This window comes from Macaca fascicularis, chromosome 5, assembly GCF_037993035.2.
Source record: "Macaca fascicularis isolate 582-1 chromosome 5, T2T-MFA8v1.1".
NCBI lineage: Eukaryota > Metazoa > Chordata > Mammalia > Primates > Cercopithecidae > Macaca > Macaca fascicularis.
Genome location: NC_088379.1, coordinates 76,917,435 through 76,932,673, shown reverse-complemented (window position 1 = coordinate 76,932,673; position 15,239 = coordinate 76,917,435). Strand labels below are relative to the sequence as shown.

The 15,239-nt window shown below is 44.4% G+C and overlaps 1 long non-coding RNA gene across 1 annotated transcript; it reads left to right on the top strand.

The window, feature by feature from the left end:
• The first annotated feature begins 13,254 nt into the window (after nt 1–13,254).
• LOC141410309 (uncharacterized) lies at nt 13,255–14,466 on the top strand. Its single transcript, XR_012434903.1, has 2 exons — nt 13,255–13,512; nt 14,012–14,466. It is a non-coding gene; the product is annotated as an uncharacterized lncRNA (long non-coding RNA).
• Nucleotides 14,467–15,239: the final 773 nt, after the last annotated feature.

Below are 15,239 nucleotides of genomic sequence, written 5' to 3'. Positions count from 1 at the left end.
AGGCTGACGTGGGCAGATCACTTAATGTTGGGAGTTCAAGACCAGCCTAGCAGGCCGGGCGCGGTGGCTCAAGCCTGTAATCCCAGCACTTTGGGAGGCCGAGGCGGGCGGATCACGAGGTCAGGAGATCGAGACCATCCTGGCGAACACGGTGAAACCCCGTCTCTACTAAAAAATACAAAAAAAAAAACCTAGCCGGGCGAGGTGGCGGGCGCCTGTAGTCCCAGCTACTCGGGAGGCCGAGGCAGGAGAATGGCGTAAACCCGGGAGGCAGAGCTTGCAGTGAGCTGAGATCCGGCCACTGCACTCCAGCCTGGGCGACAGAGCAAGACTCCGTCTCAAAAAAAAAAAAAAAAAAAAAAAAAAGACCAGCCTAGCCAACACAGTGAAACCCCATCTCTACTAAAAATACCAAAATTAGCCAGGTGTGATGGCACACGCCTGTAATCCCAGCTACTCAGGAGGCTGAGGCAGGAGAATTGCTTGAACCCAGGAAGTGGAGGTTGCAATGAGCTGGAATTGCTCCAGTACACTCCAGCCTGGACAACAGAGTGATACTCCTTCTCAAGGAAAAAAAAAAAAAAAAAAAAAAAAAAAATCTGACCCCTATATCTTTGAAATCTAGTAAGTTAGTGTAAGTCTAAAGGAATATCCATAAATATCATAATTTGTTATGGTCTCTTAAATATTCTGTTTTCTACTTCTTAACATTTCCAAAATCAGCATGATGTCCCTTAATATCTTATAAAGTTGAATTTCTTTTTTTTTCTTTTCCTGACACAGAGTCTTTGCTCTGTCGCCAAGGCTGGAGGGCAGTGGTGCGATCTAGGCTCACTGCAACCTCCACCTCCCAGGTTCAAGTGATTCTCCTGCCTCAACCTCCCAAGTAGTTAGGATTACAGGTGCCTGCACCATGCCCAGCTAATTTTTGTATTTTTAGTAGAGATGGGGTTTCACCATGTTGGTCAGGATGGTCTTGAATTCCCGACCTCAGGTGATCCGCTCCCCCCCTCGGCCTCCCAAAGTGCTGGGATTACAGGTGTGAGCCACGGCCTAAAGTCGAATTTCTTCCCTCCTCCTTTTCTTCCTTTCTTTCCTTTGTTTCCTTTCCCAAAGTGCTGGGATTACAGGCATGCATCACCGCACCCAGCCTATCCTTGTGTTCTTAAGATAGAACTACTTAGCCGGGTGTGGTGGCTCACGCCTGTAATCCCAACACTTTGGGAGGCTCAGGCGGGTAGATCACGAGGTCAAGAGATTGAGACCATTCTGGCCAACATGGCGAAACCCCGTCTCTACTAAAAATGCAAAAATTAGCTGGGCGTGGTGGCATGCACCTGTAGTCCCAGCTACTTGGGAGGCTGAGGCAGGAGAATAGCTCGAACCCAGGAGGCCAAGGTTGTAGTGAGCGGAGATTGTGCCACTGCACTCCAGCCTGGCAATAGAGCAAGACTCTGTCTCAAAACAAACAAACACTTTCATATTTTCCAATAGTACCTAAGTTTTAGAAGCATTATGTTAAAAGTTTCTTTTTACACAGAAGGTGTATTTGGAATGTTTAATTCAGTGTTTATTAAAACAACAAACAATAATGAGTAACATCTTACTGGCTTCCCTTTATTATGACATCTAACCACCAGTTTAAATTTACTAAAGACTGGCTGGGCACAGTGACTCAGGTCTGTAATCCCAGCACTTTGGGAGGCCAAGGCAGGTGGATCACCTGAGGTCAGGAGTTGGAGACCAGCCTGGTCAACATGGTGAAACCCCATCTCTACTAAAAATGCAAAAATTAGCCAGGTGTTGTGGTGAGCGCCTGTAGTCCCAGCTACTCAGGAGACTGAGGCAGGATAATTGCTTGAACCTGGGAGGTGGAGGTTGCAGTGAGCAGAGATTGCACCACTGCCCTCCAGCCTGGGTGACGGTGCGAGGCTCCTCAAAAAATAAATAAATTTACTAAAGACCATAATCTACCAACACTTGGCAGATTAATTTCATCCTTTTGACATAAAAGTAAATGTATAAAACAGTCATACCCTGATTCTGCTTTATTTTTATTTTTTTATTTGAGAGCATCTCACTCTGTTGCCCAGTCTGGAGTTCAGTGGCATGATCTCAGCTCACGGCAGCCTTGACAGCCCCCGGCTTAAGTGATCCTCCCACCTCCACTTCCCGAGAAGCTGGGACTATAGGCATATGCCACCATGCCGGCTAATTTTCTTTATTATTTCTACAGACAAGATCTCACTTATGTTGCCCAGGCTGGTCTCAAACTCCTGGGCTCAAGCAATCTGCCCTCCTTAGCCTGCCAAAGTGCAGTGATTACAGGTGTGAGCCACCATGCCCGGCCCTGATTCTACTTGTACAGAGAGATCTGAGATAGCATAAGCCGGCATTTTTAGATAAGCCACTGTATTCATTGTGTGTGCAGTTCTTTACAGCCGTAACCGAGGTGGGCGGATTACTTGAGCTCAGGAGTTTGTGACCAGCCTGGCCAACATGGCAAAAGCGCGTCTTTACCAAAAAATACAAAAATTAGCTGGGCATGGTGATGCACGCCTGTAGTCCCAGCTACCTGGGAGGCTGAGGCGAGAGAACTGCTTGAACGTGGGAGGCAGACGTTGCAGTGAGTTGAGATCACGCCACTGCACTCCACCCTGGGCGACAAAGCAAGACCCCATCTCAAAAGAATATGTCACAAAGTTTTGGATTTGTTTGAAAAAGTTCTTCATTCTTGGGCCTGTGAGCCTGCTGTATTACAGCCTTGCTATTTGTCTCATCTGATTCACTTATTAGAGTATCACTTGAGTTGAAGACACTTATAGTTGGCCAGTGTCTCTTGGTGTCCCAGAACCAATAACCGACTCTAGCAGGAGGCCGTGAGAGCAACAAATGTCCCCCAAATGGCTTTCTATCTGCTTGCTTGGTGTCCACTGGACACTTGTGTTGTATTTTGCTTAATTTTAAATCTTTTAAAAATGTAAGCTGCTTTTTGTGCTGTCCTGCCCTGTTTCATTTCTCCTTGACCAGCCACAGCAGTAATAGCACTGATAGCAATAATAGGCATAGGAATTTTCTCTCTTTTTTTTTTTGAGACGGAGTTTCCCTCTTGTTGCCCAGGCTGGAGTGCATTGGCACAATCTTGGCTCACTGCACTCTCCGCCTCCTGGGTTCAAGCGATTCTTCTGCCTCAGCCTCCTGAGTAGCTGGGACTACAAGCATGCATCACCACGCCCGGCTAATAATTTTTGTATTTTTTTTTTTTTTTGTAGAGAGGGGCTTTCTCCATGTTGGCCGGGCTGCCCTGGCCAACATGAACCCAAGGGTTCTTGGATCTCGCGCAAAAAAGAATTCAGGGCAAGTCCACAGTAAAAACCAAGTTTAGTAAGAGAATAGAGGAATAATGGCCAGGCGTGGTGGCTCACGTCTGTAATCCCAGCACTTTGGCAGGCCGAGGCGGGCGGATCCCGAGGTAGGGAGATCGAGACCATCCTGGCTAACACGGTGAAACCCCGTCTTTACTAAAAATACAAAAAAAATTAGGCGGACGTGGTGGCGGGCGCCTGTAGTCCCAGCTACTGGGGAGGCTGAGGCAGGAGAATGGCGTGGACCCGGGAGGCAGAGCTTGCAGTGAGCTGACTCAAAAAAAAAAAAAAAAAAAAGAGGAATAAAAAAATGGGTACTCCATAGACAGAGCAGCCCTGAGAGCTGTCGGTCGCCTATTTTTGTGGTTATCTTGATGACATGCTAAACAAGGCGTGAATTATTCATGCCTCCCCTTTTTAGACCTTATAAGGTAACTTACTGACGTTTGTAAACTGTCATGGCGCTGGCTGGAGTGTAGCAGTGAGGACGACCAGAGGTCACTCTTGTCGCCAGTTTGGTTTTGGTGGGTTTTAGCCGGCCCCTTTACTGCGACCTATTTTATCAGCAAGGTATTTATGACCTGTAGTTTGTGCTGACCTTCCTGTCTCATCCTGTGTCATAGAATGCCTTAACCATCTGGGAATGCAGCACGGTAGGTTTTGGCCTCATTTTACCCAGCTCCTATTTAAGATGGAGTTGCTTTGGTTCACGCGCCTCTGACATTTCCTCCTCCGTTTTATAGGAGAACCCTTAATCCTAAAGGTTGCAGAGGGATTAAGTTCTATCTTCTGTAACTTCTTCAGGCTGAATACGGGGCAAAGATATTTCTGCCTAACTATGAGGGTCTCTGGCTAATTAGGGTAGAGAGGAGCTCAGTCAGAAAGCATCAGTATGGTAAGGTCCATTCATAACTCTTGAGTTTTGACAAAAGGTGATATCTGGAAGATTAGTGTTTAAGAAAACATTTAGTAAACTTGTCCTGTATTCCTACACAAAGAGTACAACAGCAATATATTCCACAAGAGTAAAGCAAAATAAGTAAAGTTATTCCAAGTAAACTAAATTAGAAGGCTTTTCATGAACTGGGCAACTGTTGGAACTAAGCTGATATGGGGTTGTTAGTTGATTATAATGTGCCCAGAATAAGAATACTGATCCAGATTTTACATTACCCATCTTCTTGTTTCTTCTGAACAGCAGTCAGAGATTACTGCTTGGTTCACAGGAATGAGCAACGTTAGCCTAAATTGCAGAAACAAACTTAAAAATAACTAATAAGACTAGAATTTAATAACAAGTGTACCATGGTTCTTGAAACATAATATTTTTCTCCAATTTCCTATTTTTACTAAAGAGAAATCGTAAGACTGATTTGCTTTATTATACTTGGCCTGATTATATGTATAAAGTGCAGCAAGAATAATTATTTTTCACATAAGCTCTTTTTAAATTGGCTTTGATGGAACCCTATTCCATAGAAGGAATTTCAGATAAGACTTTTTTTTTCTTTTTGCAATTATTATTATTATTATTATTATTTTACCATTCACTCAACTGTTTGCACAGAGAGAAGCCAGAAATCTCACTGGTAAGAAATTCTTAACCTTCTCCCGGGATGCCAGGCTTCTGGGTTCCCTTTCCATGAGTGGCCCTAGTGGTGCAGCTTGTGGCACCATCACCCTGGAGGCCAAGCAGCATCATAAAGGAAAAATATTTTTTTGTTCTGGCTAGAGCAAAGTATGTGTGATAAAACATAGACATTAGCTACTCTGCTTAGCACCCAATATCAAACTGGCAAGGCTTAAATTTGCCCCCAGATGGACCCTATCATCTTTTTTTCTTTTTCTTTTCTTTTCTTTTCTTTTCTTTCTTTCTTTCTTTTTTTTTTTTTTTTGAGATAGAGTCTTGCTCTGTCACCCAGGCTGGAGTGCAGTGGCGCGATCTCAGCTCACTGCAACCTCTGCCTGCTGGGATCAAGCGATTCTCCTGCCTCAGCCTCTTGAGTAGCTGGAATTACAGTTGCACGCCACCACGCCTAGCTAATTTTTGTATTTTCAGTAGAGACGGAATTTTACCATGTTGGTCAGGCTGGTCTTGAACACCTGACCTCGTGATCCGCCTGCCTTCGCCTCCCAAAGTGCTGGGATTACAGGTGTGAGCCACCGAGGCTGGCAACCCTGTCATCTTTAATCCAGCCTCCGATTTAGAGTTTCAGCACATGGACTCTGGGCAATATGGTTGCCCTGAGTAGCAGAAAAGATAGAAAAAAAAAAAAAGGGAAAGGAGAGAGAAAAAAGCATTGCCTATGATGGGGTGGGGAAGGCAAAATGCTCAGGGAGGCCAGAGAAAGAGCCACCCATTGCAGCAACACTGAAAAGTTCAGTGGCTGTGGCTGCTGTCATGAAGGTATCTTTTCCGACAGTCCCATCAGTTCTCAAGTTTCCCCTCTTAGGGAGGAAAAAGCTCCCCATGTCCCACGATCCTGTACATGCCTAATCCTGTCACCCACAGCCATCAGCAAAGAGTGCAAGGCAGATTAATACAAAGAGCATAGTCTGCAGTGCCAAACCCCTTTTTAGCTGAGTGGGAGACTTTACTGAGAGGGGCCTCTAACCCCCTAAATCTTAGAAGGGACTCTAACCCTTCTAAGTCAGGCCTCTAACCCGAGGTTAGTCAAGCATCCTTGCCTTTTATTAAGAGGGGCCTCTGACCTACTCTGTCTTAGAGGAGACTCTAACTCCCCTAAGTTGGGTCTCTAACCCAATCTGATTCTTTACCCCATCACTTACCAAAGTTGTCCAGTCACTACTGGAGTCTATTTCCTGTGGGTGAGGGGGGTCTCCTCAGTATTGTCCCTTTTGTGGTTTGCAAGATAGATGTTACCAGACCCCACCACTTACCCAATGTTAGCCTTTGGGTCGGGAGTTTCTGCGGTATAGTCACTTCCCTGGTCACCAGAAAGATGTTACCGGACCCCAGCACTCACCCAAAGGTAGCTGTTGGGTCAGGGTTTCTGCACTAGAGTCTCTTCTGTGGTCACCAGAAATATGTTTCAGGAAAGGGGGTCCCAATCCAGGCCCCAAGAGAGGGTTCTTGGATCTCACACAAGAAATAATTCAGGGCGAGTCCACAATGCAAAGTGAAAGCAAATTTATTAAGAAAGTAAAGGAGCTGGGCACGGTGGCTCACGCCTGTAATCCCAGCACTTTGGGAGGCTGAGATGGGTGGATCACTTGAGGTCAGGAGTTCGAGACCAGCCTGGCCAACATGGTGAAATCCCGTCTCTACTAAAAATACAAAAATTAGCCTGGCATGGTGGTGCATGCCTGTAATCCCAGCTACTCAGGAGGTTGAGGCAGGAGAATTGCATGAACTCAGGAGGTGGAGGTTGCAGTGAGCTGAGATCGTGCCACTGCACTCCAGCCTGGGTGACGAAGCAAGACTCCATCTCAAAAAAAAAAAAAAAAAAAAAAAAAAAAGTAAAGGAATAAAAGAATGGCTACTCCATAGAGCAGCCCCGAGAGCTGCTGGTTCCCCATTATTATGCTTATTTCTATGCTAAACAAGGGGTGGATTATTTATCCCTCCCCTTTTTGGACCATATAGGGTAACTTCCTGATGTTGTTGTGGCATTTGTAAACTGTCATGGCACTGGTGGGAGTGTAGCAGTGAGGATGACCAGAGGTTACTCTCGTCACCATTTTGGTTTTGGTTGATTTTGGCTGGCTCCTTTACTGCAAGCTGTTTTATCAGCAAGGTCTTTATGACCTGTAGTTTGTGCTGACCTCCTGTCTCATCCTGTGACTTAGAATGTCTTAACCATCTGGGAATGCAGCACTGTAGGTTTTGGCCTCATTTTACCCAGCTCCTATTTAAGATGGAGTTGCTCTGGTTCACACACCTCTGACACTCATACATATGTGGGAAACGTGCCTTGTAGCAGAACCTGGAAAACCTCAAGATATTCCCTGAGACCTATGCAGATCCCCAGATTTCAAGTCCTGCCAGAATACTTGATCACTTTCATTAGAGTAAGTGGCCTCTTCAAACTTAATAACCTTGTAAACATCTGATGAAATTAATTCATAAAGCATTTAAAAATCACCTTTGGGCCAGGCATGGTGGCTTATGCCTGTAATCCTAGCACTCTGGGAGTCCCAGGCGGGCAGATCACTTGAGGTCAGAAGTTAGAGACAAGCCTGGCCAACATACTGAAACCCTGTCTCTACTAAAAATACAAAAATTAGCCGGGCATGGTGGTACATGCCTGTAGTCCCAGTTACTCGGGAGGCTGAGGCAGAAAAATTGCATGAATGAGGTGGAGGTTGCAGTGAGCTGAGATTGCGCCACTGCATGCTAGCCTGGGCGATAGAGTAAGACTCCATCTTAAAAAAAAAAATTGACTTTACACCTTTTGCCCAATGGTTTTTTCATCTTGATAGTTTTTACACTAACTGGTGGGGACAGTTCAAGGAGTTTCTTTTTGGGTTACAACACTATCACATCTCTAGATACCCCAATATAAGATTCTAGTAAAACATGGAGTCAAAGATGGATTTAGGAACAAAGGGACCTCCTCTATGGTTCTCCTTGCTCCCTGCCTCCCCTTCTGCCTCAGTATGGGTCCAGTGTGCTCTGGCAGGACTGGTGGGTGTGGGGAGGGGAGGGATAGAGATGCAGAAATGCTGGCACATGGCCACTGCTAAAAGGGGTTCTGAAATTACTTCCAGCCACATGTCCTCCCCACCTCTCTCCCTGGTCATGGAGCCAGGAAAAGAAAGGAGTTTGTATGGCCTCAGGACCCTCAGCTTGGACTCTGCCTCAAACCCTTGTCCATTTTTCTTTCTTGGACAGCAGTAGGATACTATTTTGAGACATGAAGGCCCTTCATTTCTGTGTTCTCATTACCTTCCCCATTACAGAGACTTCCAGGTAGAGGACTTCCTAGGATAGCTTTCTTCTAGTATAAGTACTGGAGCTAGAGGGAGAGAGAGCCTAGAATTGAATCTGCATGGATTTTTTTTTTTTTCATTGAAATTTACCAAAGTAATATGTACACATAAGTAAAAGCAAAATATTTCTAAAGGATTTATGATGAAATCAAAAGCCCAAAATCTCTCCCCTCTTCTTTCCTCAGTCATATAGCAGCTTTATGTATCAGACTTCTGAGGTAAATTTAAATTAGGATAATATTTCTTTTTTTTCTTTTCTTTCTTTTTTTTTTTTTTTAAGACGGAGTTTCAGTCTTGTTGCCCAGGCTGGAGTGCAATAGCATAATCTTACCTCACTGCAACCTCCACCTCTGGGGTTCAAGCGATTGTCCTGCCTCATCCTCCTGAGTGGCTGGGATTATAGGCATGCACTACCATGCCCAGCTAATGTTTATATTTTTAGTGGAGATGGGGTTTCACCATGTTGGTCAGGCTGGTCTCGAACTCCTGACCTTAGGTGATCCACCTGCCTCTGCCTCCCGAAGTGCTAGGATTACAGGTGTGAGCCACCATGCCCTGGCCTCAGTATTTCTTATTTGATAGATTTATATTGGATTCACTTTTTTTTTTTTTTTGAGATGGAGTCTCACTCTGTTGCCCAGGCTGTGGTGCAGTGGTGCGATCCCGGCTCACCACAACCTCCACCTCCCAGGTTCAAGCGATTCTTCTGCCTCAGCCTCCTGAGTAGCTGGGACTACAGGCATGTGCCACCACACCCAGCTAATTTTTGTATTTTTAGTACAGACGGGTTTCACCATATTGGCCAGGCTGGTCTCGAACTCCTGACCTCGTGATCCGCCCACCTTGGCCTCCCAAAGTGCTGGGATTAAAGGCATGAGCCACCGCGCCCAGCCTGGATTCACTTTCTATAGGTCAATTAGATAGCACATTATATTTGTATTTTCTTCAGGGTGATCAACACCAAAAGCTAATGATGGATTAAAATGGCCACAAATTCCAGTACATGTTTGAATCTGTGCTGCCATTGTGACTTGCTTTGACCAATAAATGCAACAGAAGTGGCACTGTGTGACTTTGAGCTTCGGCCTCCAGAGGCTTTGCAGGCTCTACTCTCAGGCGTTTTGTGAACGCTGTCACCTTGTGAACAAGCTTGAACTAGCCTATTTGAGGATGAGACCCTTGGAAGACGGAGTGATCAATGGAAAATGTCTCACTTGCTCAGCTGTTACAACCATCTCAGCTGAAACTCCTGTGCGTGAGGTCAGCCTGGCTGTGTGCTGTGTGCAAATGCATGTCGCCACAGAGCAGAAGTACCATTGAGCAGAGCCTAGATTAAGTTGCCAAACTAAAGAATGGGAGCAAATAATCGCTTGGTTCAAGTCACCAAGTTTCAGGGTGGTTTGTTATTCAGCAATAGATGTGGATACCAACCTAATCATGTCCTCAAACCTAGTTAATAAAAAAGAAGCATTTTCAATGAACAAGTGAGCAACTGTACCTAGAAGTGACTTACTCCATGCCCAACGGGGGAGTTAGTGGGTACATGGGACAGTTACACATTGTTCTCCTTTGTTGAACAGTCTCTTGTCCAAGTTCCCATGCTGAAAAATTTTAACACATTTCTCAGAATTAGCTTTACATAAAGATTTATTTATCTAATGAAAAAGCTAGTGTTTCAGTAAAATACATCTTTTATCTGGTATTTTAAAGGAAAGCAGCCCCATTTGCCTTCCTGTTGAGTATTTCATCATAGTCCTTTTTTTGTTTTGTTTTTTTTTAAGACAGAGATTTGCTCCTGTTGCCTAGGCTGGAGTGCAATGGCACGATCTTGGCTCACTGCAACCTCTGCCTCCTGGGTTCAAGCGATTATCCTGCCTCAGCCTCCTGAGTAAGCTGGGATTACAGGCGCCCGCCACTATGCCCGACGAATTTTGTATTTTTAGTAGAGATGGGGTTTTACAATGTTGGTAAGGCTGGTCTCGAACTCCCAACGTCAGGTGATCTGTCTGCCTCAGCCTCCCAAAGTGCTGGGATTATAGGTGTGAGCCACTGTGCCCCGCCTCACCATAGAATTTAAAGTCAAAGACAGAGAAAAAAACATAAATCTATTTAGGTCAAATGCTAAATGCCGAGAAAAACTTGCAATAATAGAAAGCTTTTAATTGGACAACCCAGTAACTCCTGTTTAGGGAAAGTCAGTAAGATGTAGCAAGAAACAGGCAACCGGATTGAGTGCTACACAAGTAGGAAAAGCAGGGGGCACTTAAACAACTTCAGGGTCAAATTAACAAATTGGTTTTTGAGGCTTTTTGTTTTGCAAATAAACAGGGATCACCGGTTCTAATCTCATAAGTAGGACTAGGATGAAAAATTAGTCTCTTTTCTATGATAGTTTAGTGTAATTTTTGGATGTTTGCTTTCCAAATTTCCTGTATATCTGATTTACTATTTTCTTAATCAGAATTGTGGGTAAGGATCTCCATGCATGCTGTGATCTGTCCGTGGTACTTGGCAAGCTCACCAGCAATGTGAAAGATTCCCAGCCAGCCAGCGAAGCACAGTCCATTTAAAGGCATCCGAGGTGGTGAGAGAGCATGGAAATCACACTGGCATACCTGTTTTGGTTTGGGCAGCAGTGCTGAAGTAAGACAGCAGGGGCACAGCACATTACACACACACACACACACACACACACACACACCTGCTCTGAGACAGATGCTCAGGGAGAAATTGTATATGGTAGAATTCAAGGGAAGCCAGAAGGAGATTAAGTGGTAGTTGTCCAGAATTCCCAAGAGAACTATGCTATTATCTGTGAAGGTCTTCAAAGTAGGTTTCCTTCCTAAGGTTGAAAAATTCTCACCTTTAGATTTACTGATGGGTTTTAGTATATAGAGGAATTATTGTTATTGTTGAAGACATGAAGACATGGATACTGATGGAACTGTGTTTTTTTTTTTTTTTTTTTTTTTTTTTTGAGATGGAGTTTTGCTCTTATTGCCCAGACTAGAGTGCAGTGGCACAATCTCGGCTCACTGCAACCTCTGCCTTCCAGTTTCAAGCAATTCTCCTGCCTCAGCCTCCAAGTCGCTGGGATTACAGGCGCCCACCCTGCCCAGCTAATTTTTTTGTATTTTTAGTAGAGATGGGGTTTCACCATGTTGGTCAGGCTGGTCTCAAACTGCTGACCTTGTGATCCACCTGCCTTGGCCTCCCAAAGTGCTGGGATTACAGGCGTGAGCCACTGTGCCCGGCTCAATTTTTCTTTTTCTTTCTTTTTTTTTGAGACAGAGTCTCACTCTGTTGCCCACGCTGGAGTGCAGTGTGGTGATCTCAGCTCACTGCAACCTCCATCTCCTGGGTTCAAGGGATTCTCCCTGCCTCAGCCCCACGAGTAGCTGGGATTACAGGCCCCCGCCACTATGCCTGGTTAATTTTTGTATATTTAGTAGAGATGTGGTTTCACCATCTTGGCCAGGCTGGTCTTGAACTCCTGACCTAGTGATCTACCTGCCTCGGCCTCCCAAAGTGCTGGGATTTCAGGCCACCGTGCCTGGCCAGAACTGTTCTATATTGTGATTATGGTGGTCATTAAACAAACATATATGTGTGATAAAATCCATAGAACTGTACATGAAAACAAAATCTGTTTATAATAAAAAACCCCAGGCTGGGCGTATGGTGGCCCACACCTGCAATCCTAGCACTTTGGGAGACTGACGCAGGAAGATTGCTTGAGGACAGGGGTTTGAGACCAGCCTAGGAAATATAGTGAGACCTTGTTTCTACAAAAAAATTAAAAAATTAGTTGAGTGTGGTGGCGCGTGCCTGTAGTCTCAGTTACTCGGGAGGCTGACATGGGAGGATCGCTTGAGCCTGGGAGGTGGGAGCCACAGTGAGCTGCGACTGTGTCACTGCACTCCAGCCTGGGTGACACAGTGAGAAACTTTTTCCAATAAAACAAAACAACAAAGCCCCACATGAGTTCTAGAGATAGAGTGCCTGGGTTTGTTTGAATCACAGCTTCATCACTTATTATTTAGATCCTGGGTAAGTTATTTGTGCCTCAGTTTCCTCATCTGTAAATGTGGGTAATAATAGTATCTTCTGCATGGGGTTGCTGTAAGGATTCAGTTAATATATGTAAAGCACTTGAAAGAGTGCCTGGCTCATTTTATGTACTATATAAGCGATAGCTACTATTATTATTATTATATGAGTATAAAGGAGTAAAAAGATATATGGGCTATCATATGATTATAGTAACTATGAGTAATCTGAAGTCTGAAATACAACTACCATGAGGTACTGGCTTTATGCAGGAAAAGAAGAAACTCTGTAAGAGGTTGGTGTAAATGCTACTAAGCAAATTTAAGTTTGCTCTTTCCCTGTTTTCCAGGGAAGGCAAAAATCAACCAAACAAAAAAATCCTTTCACTCTATTGATTCATGCGTTGAATGTCTGCTATTTTCTTTTCTTTTGTTCTTTTTTTTTTTTTTTTTTTTTTTTTTAAGACAGAGTCTCACACTGTCGCCTGGGGTTGGTGTGCAGTGGCATGATCTTGGCTTGCTGCAACCTCCACCTCCCAGGTTCAAGCGATTCTCCTGCCTCAGCCTCCCAAGTAGCTAGGATTACAGGCATGTGCCACCTTTGTATTTTTGGTTGAGACGGGGTTTCACTATGTTGGCCAGGCTGGTCTCAAACTCTTGATCTCATGATCCACCCGCCCAAAGTGCTGGAATTGCAGGGGTGAGCCACCGTCCCCAGCTATGCCTGCTATTTTCTAGGGCTTACTGAAAGGTTAGAAAGGATCTTGGCAGTCTTTCACTTCCATATATTTCACTTCCAATATCACCTGACACGTGATGATGTATTCTCTAATGCGTCTGCTTTTTTTTGTGTATGTGTGACCTCAGTTTTTTCCGATTTACCACAGCTGCCGGGTAGAGGTACTGACGGTGTCTGTGATTAAGCATCATACCTATTACAGCATCTACCAATGAGAGTATTAAGACCAAATGAATTCTCCCACTAGATTGATTACACAGGAGGTAAATTCTGAGAATTATTTGCGAAGCAAAAAGAAGCTTTTGAAAACAGGAACCTGGGAATCCAAGCAGTGGGTGTTTTGAGGATGATCCAGATACACTTAGGAGTATTCAGATCCTGAAACTCCATGACATGAAGGGAAAAGGTGAGGCATCATTGCAATATGATGTTAAAATAGTAATCTTGGCCTGGTGTGGTGGCTCACACTTGTAATCCCAGCACTTTGGGAGGCTGAGGTGGGAGGACTGGTGAAACTAGGAGTTTGAGACCAGCCTGGGCAACAAAGTGAGACCCTGTCTCTACAAAAATTAAAAAATTAGCTGGGTGTGGTGGCACTTGCCTATAGTTCCAGCTACTCGGGTGACTGAGGTAGGAGCATTGCTTGAGCCCAGGAGGTCGAGGCTGCATTGAGCTGTGATTATACCACTACACTCCAGCCTGGGTGACAGAGTGAGACCCTCTCAAACAAAAAAAAAAAAAAAAAAAAAGAAAAGCAATCTTGAACCATTGTCCTCTCACTACAAGGTCTTCATGGGGGCAGATAATATGACAGAGGGACATTCAGAGCAGGCAGAGGTGTCATCTATTTGATTCACATGGGTCTGAAATCTTTTTTTTAATGTTTAAGCATTACTCTTTAACAGTTGAGAGAAAACAATCCCCCGGGAGGAGGAAAGCGGCCAAGAGAAAATGGAACAGCTGAGAAAGAATGGAAATGATTCTAATGCTCCACGACACAGAGCCAAGTGGGAGGGAAGCCAGGGTAAATGATCCGAGCCCGTCTACGAAACAGCCCGCCTCAGCTTGCGCGCTGGGTGCTTACTCAGTGAAGCAATAACAACTCTGTCGTGGCTGACACAGCTGGAGCTTCTCCACGTCAGTCAGCTGCAGGAAACCAGCCTATGTCCATTGTGCAAGGGGTCTGAACACTAGAGACACAGGCATACAAGACTGTGTCTCTACTCCACTTCTCCTTGGTTGTTATGGGAAGTGAGTGTCTCAAGTTAAATAAACTAGACTCTGGGGAACTATACAGTAAAGACTTAGTGATCGGCACAGCTTGGCATTTATGGTGATTAAAGATACAAACATATTACAACTTCATTTTGTCTCAGTAACTTTGAAGAAGATGCTGTTATTTTAGTTTAATTAGAGGGGGTAAAAGCAGAGAGATTACGTGTAACTTTTTAAAATGAAACTTTGAACCTAATATTACATAAAAGTCAAAAAGTACTTTGATGGAATTTATTTTACTTCTTTTGGGTGTCATGAATACAAAAGAGGTGACATGCTCAACACCACAAGGCTGCAGAGCCAGGTAAACAATCTAGAATAAACTTGCTTCATTGTTTTCTAGCAACCCCTAACCACCTCTTTGATCTGTGGAAGTCAGGAGTTGGTACTTTGCCATTAATTTCTCCTCCCATTCCTGGCCAGAAGAGCCTACTAATTCTTGTACCCTGTCATAGTGTAAGCGACTGCTGATTCAAGAGATGTCTTTATACTCAGATTAATGGATAAAGAAGTACAGTCATGTATCGCATAATGACTTCTTGGTCAGCAATGGGCCACATATACAGCTGTAGTCTGGTAAAATTATAATGGAGTCGGAAAATACCTATTGCCTAATGATTTGTGTTACAGTTGCCTACAGAATTCAGTACAGCAACATGTTGTACAGGTTTCTAGCCTAGGAGCCACAGGCTATACCATACAGCCTAGGTGTGGAGTAGGCTATACCATCTAGGTTTGTGTAAATACACTTTATGATGTTTGCACAAAGACGAAATCGCCTAATGATGCATTTTTTAGAATACATCCCTATTGCTAAGCAATGCACTACTGTGTCCTCAGAGACTAATATAGTAATGG